Raw genomic sequence first — 10,639 nt, forward strand, 5'->3', positions numbered from 1 at the left:
GAAGTATCTTCTAGATCGATCTTGGATTGATCGATCTATGTCCCTTTGTTGACTTTGACTGCCCTTTTTGAATTTTGAATTTATTTAAAAATAATAATAATAATAATAAAACAAAAACAAAAATATTTTCAATTTTCATTTTATTTTATCCTCAAAAATACAAAAACATTTTTCTTTTATTTTCTTATATATATATATATATATATATATATATATATATATATATATATATATTCGAAAACTCCAAAGAGATTTTTATTTGATTTTCATTTTCATTTTTATTTTACTTTATTTTTCTAAAAAAAAAAAAAATCTCTCTTTGCATTATTTAATTCATTGCATCTTTACTTCTTGCATTTTTATTTACTTGTCTTTTTATTTTTGTTTGTGTACATATTCATTTTTTCTAATAAAAAAATAAAAAACAATCATTCAAAGTAGCATTCCGTCTTGCTAGAGACGTTAAACTTAGTACTCACTTTGCATATTTCTTGCATTTTTCGTTTTTCTTTGCATGCTTTAAAAAAAAAAAAATTATTTTTCTTTTTCATTATTTTGTTCTTGCATCCTTTCTTACTTTTTGTTTTTCATTTATTACATTGTACATATTCTTTCATTACATTTTATCTTCTTTATTTTTCTTTTTGTATTTTGTTCATACATTTTATTATTTGATTTTCTTGCATTTTGTATATACTTGCTTTCCTTAAAAGAAAACTATGAAAAATATTAAAAAATTCTCCATTGTGCCCTTATGTGTAGTCATGCATACTTTATACTTTAGTTAGGACTTGATCTCATATCTCTTTTTCATTTTGTATTATATTGACTTAGAATGCATGATTTGATTATTCTTATCCCATTTGATATTTGATGTGAGTTTGCTAGTGTGGTTATTCAAATAGGTTGTTGATTCCAAATTTGGGGGAGACCCTTGTCATATTGGATCATTGCCGAGCTTCATGCTTCCACCACCACGGTATACTCTTTCCATCTTTTCCATTGTTCTCATTGCACATTGAGGACAATGTGCAATTTAAGTTTGGGGGTAAGGTGTCTTTGTTGCATTCTACTTAAAGTTGAGTTTTAAATGCATGATTGAGATTGGAGATCTATGATTAGTTATGATCTTTTGAGGACTATATTACTTAAAATTTAAAAATTGTTTGACTTGAGAGTCCAATACTCCTTCTATGCCTTGTGGATGCTATTTAGGAGTAAATTTTTTGAAAGATTGATATCATGCTTGCATTTGTGGTCCACATCATCTTGATTTTGTGATTGTTTTGAGATTCACTATAGGATTCTACACTAGCACAAGCGCACACTAGCATTCATTTGTGGGGTACATGTTTTGTTGATTATTGAATTGGTTATATCCCAATTGACCTAGTAGTGCATTGAAATCTTTCATCTTGATAAAAGTGGATAACAAACCCTTTTCATTGAATAACCGGGATTCTAGCCTCATCAAGCACTGAATTTCTCGCGCCGAAAGATGGAGGGCCCAAACTCTAGGTTAATAATTGAACTTACTTGAAAAAAAAGAAAAAAAGAAAGAAAGAAAGAAAGAAAGGAAAAGTTGCAAAAGCAATAAAAAAGTGAGGATTTCTCCAAAAGGTGAGAAGTGGAAAATGATTAGATAGAGGTTGTTTTGATTTGTAGCCTAATTGATTTGAGCTTGTAAGTCCTTAGGGGGGAACACCTAGTGCCCTAAAGCCGTCTAGTTTGGGAGTCATTGACCTAATGCTCAACCTCATGGATCACTAGAAAGTTTAATAGATCAACACATTGCACTATGCTTCCATTTTTTATTCTTAGGATTAAAAAAAAAAAAAAAAAAAAAGAAGAAGAATAAGCGCACATAGATCAATAAAGCTCTAATAAAAGGTCCACTGTTTGTCTTGATGATCGGTTCTAGATTTGTGTGTTAGTTTGAGGGTAAGGATGTGATCATTTCTCTAGTTGGCTTAGATAGCAACATATTTGATGTCGGTCCACTCAAAAAGGATTCTAGGGTTGTTTTGATTTGCATGATCATTTTCTTGATGTGTGGAGGACCATACTTGTTTGCTTGATGTTAAAATTTTGGGAGATTGCTTGGAAATGGTTGAAAAATTGTATACTTGAGGTAATTTTCTCCCAATGCTTGTTTGCAATATTGGTGCCTCTTTTGTGATAATGAGCTTAATGTTTATGGGTATAATTTCTGGAAACCCTCACGAGACTATACTCGTCCACTAGGGGTAACCTAGGGGTTTAAAAGGCTTGTTGCATATGCTAAATGCAATCGTGTTCCTTACGAAAGTGACGTTATCTATTTATTGCTTTCTAGTTTATAGCTGTATAGTCGTTCACTTCATTCCTTTACTTCATAGTTCATTGCTAGGGACTAGCAATGTTTAAGTTTGGGGGTATGATGAGTGCTGAATAGTGCGCAATTAAACCCCTTAAGCTTAGGTATTCTAGGATCTTTATCTATCTTATTTTTTCGTCTTAGACTAATATCATGTTATTGCCCTTTTTAGGTGCTTATCCCAAAAATAAGTTAATTCAGCCAACTAAGAGCTTAAAAGAAGCAATCCCAATCTGAATGGAAGAAAGGAGCAAAGTGGAAGCAAAATGAAATAAAGTGTGGAAAATCAGCAAGTTCGATCGATCTCAACATTCCTTCGATCGATTAGAGCAACATCGATCTAGACATATCAAGATGGATCCAAGCAATTGTCTTTATCCAAAAGATTCCACCATATTATATCGATCCAACTTCTTTTAGATCGATCGAAATTATTCGATCTTATCCACACCTACCACCCCACCTACCACTTTTGTCTTTTTCCCAAAATATTTTAGAGATTTGTTTTTATTCAAAAAGGTGCCGCCAAGGATGATTAATCTCTGCAGCATTCGATGGATCTCACCAATGTTCGATCAATCTTTACACAGTTCGATTGATCGAACCTCCTCAAGTCCAAAATAACATAAATTCCAGCTCATTAAAAGTTGGCTCATGGTGCAATCATTGCAAGGACCCTAGTGCACAAATCCAGACCATTGGGTGTGACACTTGAGCCTCCTATATAAGGATTTTGAGTCATTTTTACACATATCTTGAAAGATTGAACATATCTTCAATACACATATCATATCTCATATCTTGGAGAGGAGGCTAAAGACTAGAGAGCTTTTACACATCTTTGGGAGTTCTTCCATTTTTCTAAGGTTTCCATCAAGAAGGAGGTCATGCCTATCATGGATATAGCCCTTGAGGGTTGGATGACTACTTCAATGAGTGGCTAGACATCTACTTGGGGCTAGAATAACCCCTAAGTTTGCTTCCTAGACCTAGTGTTTTGTATATTTTTGGGGATTTGCTTATAATAAATGTTTTGATCTTGGATTTATATATATATCTTGTAGTTTCTTCTTGATGTGTGTGGATTAATGCTTTCAATTGATTATCTATTTCTAACCATATGTCTATATATGCTAGAATGGATGATTCATGTGCTTTTCTCTAGATTTAGTGGAGTTTATACATGTCTATGTGTATGGATGAAGTTAATCTAGAGATGGTCAAAACATAGTGCTTAATTGAACACTCTTGTAATTTATTTGATGGTCCACACTTGTTTCTTGATGGATTGTGCCACACCTTTAGCTTACTTAGTTTAATTTCCATGTCGTTAGTGTAGATGCAGTGTAATTGCTTTAGATCTTAGATAGGTGGATAATCTATTCTTGTTCCTTGGTGTTCCATACTTATGAATGCAAATGGTGTATGCTTCTAGATAGTTGTGTGTGCATAAATTGTGGTTTTATTGAATGGATTTTGGTCGCATTTGATAGGTTGTGCTTTCCATTTGAATTGGCTAGACAATCTATACTTATTTGCCATCCATGCCTAGTTTTAATTAATGTCACTCACATACACAAGTTACAATTCAATTTCCCCCATTGATATACAATTGCTAGTGTCTAGTGAAGTCAAGCTTAATGGTAAGCTTTAGTACCCCAAGTCATCTCCTCTATATCTTTTTCCCTACATTCTAAATTGTTACCTTTTACTTGCTTTAATTTTAATTGTATTGTAGTTTAATTAACCAAACAAACCATCTTTTGATCATTTGACCTACTAACCCTATACATTGTTTCCATTGCAAGCACGCCCACAATCCCTTGGGACAATCCCTACTCACCCTAGTTATATTTTTAGTTAGAGGTAGTAGTGGCTTTTATAATTTAAAACTTGGCCACATTGCACACTCACATTCTTAGTGCATCTTTAAACGTTGGTGCCCGCGATAACCACCAAATTCTCTAATTGAAGTTTTCATTGCATTGATTTTTGAAATCGGATAGTACTTTTTCAAAAATTCTTGTTGTATTTCCGCCAAAGAGGTTATCGAAAAAGGCCTAAGATTGTTGAACCAATAATTTGCCTTGTCCTTAAGGGTAAAAGGAAAAAGTCTGAGTTTTAAAACTTCTTCTGGCATGTTAATGTATTTCACGGTGGAACACACTTCAATAAACTCATCCAAATGCTTATAAGGTTCTTTACTTAGAAGTCCATGATAGTTAGGAAGTATTTGAATAGTTTGCGGTTTAATTTCATAGTGATGTGCTCTAAATGGGGAAAATTGAATACATGTAGGTGCATTATATTCATTTGGCATATAATGATCACGCAAAGCAAGAAGAGGATTCATAACCGGTGGTGCTACACGAACACTTTGATGGCCTTGCATAATGGGAGGTTGTGGAGCAAAAATTGGCCGAGTCATTCTCAATGGAACTTGGCCTTATTGTTATGGTGGAATGAATGGTCTTGGCATGCCTAATGGTATTTGAATATTGTCATGATGCACATTAGGGTAGAGGATGCCTTGTTGGTCTATGTGACCAAGGTCCTCCACATGGTCGTCATTTTGTTTCTCCATTAGTAAAATGGAATGACTAGAATTACCCATTCCCTTAGAATTACGAACAATGGATTCAAGATTCAAATTAAGTGGGATAAGAGTAGGATTTAATGACCTACGACCATGCATGCACAAACAAAACAAAAACAAGCAACAAGCAAGTAGAAATCACTTCTCCTCTGCAATAAATCAATAATCAACAATCCTCCACATAAAATGGTCCCATGCTCCCATGCTTTGAACAATATGCAAGAAAAATTAAATTGCCTCCAAGTGGGCTCATGATCTATCTAAGAAAATAAAAACTTGTCTCCACGCGGGCTCACTATTTAACTAGAGATTGAGTTAGGAAAGCTTATAAAGGGGCCTTAAGCAATTTCAATTTATTTTTCAATTTTTGCTTAGCTTTGCAATTTTTTTAGATTTTAGCTTTTTTATGCTTAGCTTAGCTCCTTGCTTTAGAATTTTCCTTTGCTTCACTTCCTTTGCTCAATTCACCTAGCCAATCAAGAACAAACACAATAAGTAACCAAAATAAAATAAAGTAAAAACACGATTAAAAGAGTACTAATTCCTAATTGTTTCCAAAATACGGCATTGCCTATCCCCGGCAACGGCGCCAAAACTTGGTGTGTGTCGTGAACCAACAAGTTAAACGTGTTAAAGAGTGGCCAAATTTAAATTTGTAAAATGACACTACTACCTCTAACTACTAATATAGCTAGGGTAAGTAGGGATCGTCCCAAGGGAAAGGAAGCAATATTGATATAGAAACAACGTTGGATTAGTAGGTCGAGTGATGAAAGATGTTTTGACTGGTTAATTAAACTACAATGTTAAACAAATTCAATACAAATCAATTAAAGTAAATAAAGGGTAGAGAATAAGAGAGAGGGATCTTGGGACTTAGAGGTCACCATTAAACATCACTTTTCTAAACGCTTAATGTGTAATGAATAAGGAGAAATATATGTTGTAATACTAATATGTGTGATTGAGTGAATCATCAAGCATGGATGACTAATTAAGTATTGTCTAGACAATTTAATGAATAGCACAATATATCAAACTAAGCCATTATTCCTTCTTTTAAGCTCACAATCAAAACACATTAACAAGTTAGAGAATTATACTACTTGCATTCATAAGCATAGAACATCAAATAATAAGTATGGATTGTCTCCCCATCTAAGAAAGTAAGGCAACTACACTACAACTAAGCTAGGGACATGAAAATTAAACTAATTAAACTAAGGTAGAAACACAATCCATCAAGAAATGAGTATGAACCATCAAACAAACCACAAGAGTATTCCATTAAAGTACTATGCCTCGACAATCTCTAGATCCATAGTATCAACACACATAGACATGCATTAATAACACAAAACCTAGAGATAAACGCATGAACATATATTCTAGCATACATAGACATATGAGTAGAATGAAATGATCAATTGGAAGTATTAAACAACACAAATCATTATAGAAACAAGATTAATATATAAATCAAATGTCAAGACAAGAATTACAACACAAATCCCCTCAAAATACAAAACATCAAAGTCTAGGAGGCATGCTTAGGGCTAACTCTAGCCCCAAGAAGATGTTTAGCCACTCATTGATATAGTCATCTAGCCCTCAAGGGCCATTTTTATGATAGGAATGATCTTCTTCTTGATGAAAACCCTAGATGAATGGAAGAACTCCCAAATGGTGTGTATCTCTCTAATCTTTAGACTCCTCTAACCTCTCTCTTCAAGATTGTATATAACTTCAAGATTGTATATATCTAACCTTCTATGTAAAAATGGCTCAAAATCCTCATATAGGTAGCTCAAGTGTCACACCCAATAGTCAGGCCTCATGTACTAGGGCTTCTTCAATGATTGCACCACGAGCCATCTTTTAATGAGCTGGACTCTTTTTTTTTTTTTAACTTGAGAGGGTTCGATCGATCGAACCATGGCAGCGCCTTTTGGAATACTGACAGATCTGAGATATTTTCGGGATATTATGGGAAAAAGACAAAAATGGTAGGTGGGGATAAGATCAAAGAAGTTCAATCGATCTAAAGAATGTTAGATCGATCGAAGATGAAAATTCTTGGGGATAAGGATAAGAGGCTCGATCCATCTTGATAAGGCTGGATCGATCACTGTAAGATCGATCGAAGATTTGTCTGATCAATCGAAACTTGCTGCTTTCCACCACTTTGCTTCTTTCTTCTATTTAGCTTTAAATTGCTTTTTTATGCTCTAATTTGGCTAAATTGACTTATTTTGGGGATAAATGTCTGAAAAGGGTAATAACACGAAATTAGTTTAAAATAGAAAAATAAAACAGATAAAGGTCCTAGAATACTCGAGCTCAAGGGTTTTAAATTCGTACTTTTCAGCGCTCATCAGAACACTATTACATGACCTCCATTCTTATATCCGGCAGGGCTCCGCCAGATACCGTCCAATAGGAATGGGTTGAGAATAGAAAACGAACAGTTATATCTAAGACAAGGTAATAACAATTCGAAAACTATTTAAAACATCCAATTCAATTGAGTTGTTTCAATTGCTCATAGTCATGTAATTAAAAACATAATATATATTAAAAATATCCCAGAGTTAAAACAATCAAACCATAGTACTATATTGGGTTACATCATTGCCCTAAGAGAGGAATTAGTTACTCATGACGATGTTGAATATCATTTGTATTGTAGTCATCTCCATCGTCACGGACGACACTTCTCTTCTGAAGATCTTCACCTTCTAAGGTTATGGAAACCCTAAAAGCTGCCACCACTGTATCAGCCTTCTGAATAACACGAGAAAAAGCGACCTCTTTTATCAAGACCTATACCGTCTTTTATAGAAGAAAATAAAGGGTTGGTAGGCTTTTAGGTCTTCTAGCCCATCTAGAATAGAATACGACGTTCAAAAGAATAATCCTGTAACTTAAATTTGATTTGTCATGGAAGGCTCGAGGTTTAGGAAGTAGCGCTCGAACTTTGAGGTTTGGGCTTGAGCTTTGGGAATAAGGCTCGAGCGTCATTGAATTATTGCTTAAGCTTTAAGGAATGGTGCTTGATCTTCACTTTTACACTTAACCAAATTTTTTCAACTATTTTCCGAAGCGTTTTTTTCTTCAACACTTAGAATATTTTGGGATTCATTTCTTTTAGCATTGCTCGATCGAAGCTTCATGGGCTCTAGCTCTAGGTACCAAGCTTGAGCTTTGGGTACTCAAGGCTCAAGCTTTGAATGATGGTGCTCGATCCTTGAGGTCTGGCACGAGGCCCTAAGAGCTTTGGTCTTCAATTAAATCAGCTCTTCAAATTCCAATGCCTTGTGCTTGAACTTAAGGGCCAAGGCTTGAGCACCCTAAGGTTAGGCTCGAGCACCCTGAGTAGAGCTTGAGCTCTGAAGGTACAAGCTCGAGCTTCAATGCCTTGTTGAATTTTTTTTTTTTCTTGCAAGGCTGGAGCCTCAGGACTTGGGCTCGAGCTTTGGTTCCTGAATTCTTCCAAACTTCACCATTTAAGCTCTCGGCTTGCTATAAATGACCGGCAATGACTCTGTAAGCCCCGATATCAGTCTTTTCATCATAAAGTCCTAGTTTTAACCATTTCTTTGGGAAAGTACCTATAAACACACATTAAACATAAATCAGTCTAACTATGGATAGAAGTATCACTTTAGGCCTTAACATACGTATATTTAGGGGCTCGAATATATAATATTCAGCGCTTATCAAACTCCCAAACTTATATATTGCTAGTCCCTTAACAATACAGAACTAAAAAGCTGCTTTCGTGGGAATCACGGTTGCATTTAGCCAATACAACAAGCCTTTAAACCCATAGGTTACCCCTAGTGGACGAGTTGTAGTCTTGTGAGGGTTTCTAGTGATGGTACCCACAAACATCTCAAATAGTGCCTTAATTGAACAATAAGCTCATTTAAGCCTATTTTCAAATCATAATATCCCTGCAGTTCATTAATCAGTCAAATATAGTAAATACAACCAATCATATAATCAGAAAAACTTTCAACTTCCAATTTCAATTTAGCAACCATGGTCCCCATATGTTAGTTTAATCATTCATTCAACAATCTTAATCTCCAAAATTCTTTGAAAGTGATCTTACAATTAAACGTGTGGCTTACTGTCCATGCTTGCATTTATTCCATACTATTCCTCAATTCATAGGTAAACTTTTCAAATTCCAACTCCCAAGGCATTATTATTTTTTTTCTACAGGTATGCATTTTTCAAAAAGGATACTGTGCAATGTTCATATCTATTAAGCTTTCTAAATCATCCGTGTAATGAACTTTCAACCAATGACTCCCAGACCAGATGGTCTTAGGGAATTAAGTGATAAAACACCCCTCCGGACTTAATTGTTCAAGTAATCTAGGCAACCTAAACCCCTTATGTAACAAGCTTTCAGCTAATGCCTCCCAAACCAGATGGTTTGGGCATTAGGTGTCAGAACACACCCCTAATGACTTAATTGCTCAAGCAGTCTAGGTACAGACCTGAATTTGACCCTTATTTTTTACTTTTTTTCTTCACTTTTTTTTTTTTTTTTTTTTTTTTTTTTTTTTTTTTTTTTTTTTTCATTCATATTGGTGAAGAATTTTTTCATTTATTGCATTACATACATACCAACTTTCTTTTGTTATTTATTTTTTATTTTTTTTCTGCCTTGGTTATCAAAATTATCAAATCCACCTGCTTATCTCATTTTAACTCAAAACAAAACAAGAATTCTAGTTTTTACCCCCCCCCCCCCAGAATTAATGTAAGTGTAAATGTGTGCAAAGTGTAGCATCTCAGAGATCAATATCATTAAACAATAATCATCCTAACAGAGTAGACCACAGGCCACCAACTGATTTCAAAATTTTTTAAGAATCCCTTTTCGTAATATTTTGGCATACAAACCATTTCTAACCAACATCAGACTGCAAACAGAATATATGATAATTAACAGACTCAAAATCATGCTTAGAATATCAAATATCATGACCTTGTGTTAGCAAAAATTTTGACTTTTTTTCTTTTTTCAATTACCCCCAAACTTAGTGTGCACATTGTCCTCAATGTGTGAGAACAAAAGAGAGTTGGAAAAATATTACCATACAAACAAACCAACAAAGATAGACCAAAATGAAGCACAGAAGGGTAAAATAAAGAAATCACCCCCAAACTTAATCTGTAGTACTTGGCAAAATTAACAAACTCCAACACACATTAGAGTATCAAGTATAGAGTAATAATAGAGAAATATCACATGTAACTCAAATATCAACACAAGGATAATATAGGTAGAAAACATGTATATAAATGATCAATATCAGTACAATGCTTTTGAAATAACAGACTTAAGGCAGAAATACAATATAAAGAAACAAATACATCAAAAATACTGCCCTAATCAACAAAAGTGCAAATCTAGCAAAAGAAAATACAGAAAAGCCCTAGACAGCTAATCTATAGTAGGTGGAGGAGTATTAGTAGAAGTAGAAGGGGTAGACGGAGTGCAACGTAATAACTCCTCAAGAATGGTCTGTTGTGCAGTCAACATCTGTCTCAGCACTGTCTGTCCATCTTGCAACTCTGTCACCCTGGCCTGTAATTCTCTGCAAGAACTGGCCTCCTCTTCAGTGGGGTCTGGCCATCAGAGGTATCCATCTCATCCTCCGTGGCCT

This window comes from Cornus florida, unplaced genomic scaffold (assembly GCF_030987335.1).
Source record: "Cornus florida cultivar Cherokee Brave unplaced genomic scaffold, ASM3098733v1 CherokeeBrave_3.0.0_Hap2_Chr03, whole genome shotgun sequence".
NCBI classification, from domain to species: domain Eukaryota; kingdom Viridiplantae; phylum Streptophyta; class Magnoliopsida; order Cornales; family Cornaceae; genus Cornus; species Cornus florida.